This window comes from Melanotaenia boesemani, chromosome 3 (assembly GCF_017639745.1).
Source record: "Melanotaenia boesemani isolate fMelBoe1 chromosome 3, fMelBoe1.pri, whole genome shotgun sequence".
Lineage (NCBI taxonomy): Eukaryota > Metazoa > Chordata > Actinopteri > Atheriniformes > Melanotaeniidae > Melanotaenia > Melanotaenia boesemani.
In genome coordinates this window covers 2,874,678-2,875,271 of record NC_055684.1, presented here as the reverse complement: position 1 = coordinate 2,875,271, position 594 = coordinate 2,874,678, and positions in this window count along the sequence as shown.

Here is a 594-nt window from a genome sequence, read left to right as displayed (position 1 = left end):
ATTTTCAACCTAACCCGCTCAGAAAAAGCCCACTTTTGTAGTAATTTCAATTCCCCATGAGGCCTTGCGGCACTTACCCGGAAGTAAGAATTGAACATGTAGGGACAAAATATCATTTTTTATTTTTATTTTGAAAAGTAGGTATTGACAAATAATTTCCATGGAGAGGTTTTGTCGGACAAGGCTTCCGTTTCCTCTGCTTTTTGTGTGTGTGTGTGTGTGTGTGTAAATTACTTCCAGTTAATTTCGATCGAACTGATCAAGCGAATTAGCCGGCTGGCTAACAAGAAGACAAACTTCTCTTAATTGACAGTTAAAGGCTTATATTTTGCAGGCCAGTCGCGACAATACACCTTCAAGAGTATGAAGTCGAAAAAAAATGATATTTGGCACAAACATGACAGCGAACATTTACGTTGCCGAGCTTTTTACAGTGGCCTTCAGCTTCCCAATGTTCAATCATAACTTTTATACCACAGAAGCTGCACTTAATTGGTCTTTCTTTTGTCTCAGATTTGTCTTGCAGATCATAGAAATATAGATACGTACCAAGAAGTGGATAGAGAGAAACAGGTGGACAGAGAGGAAGATGAT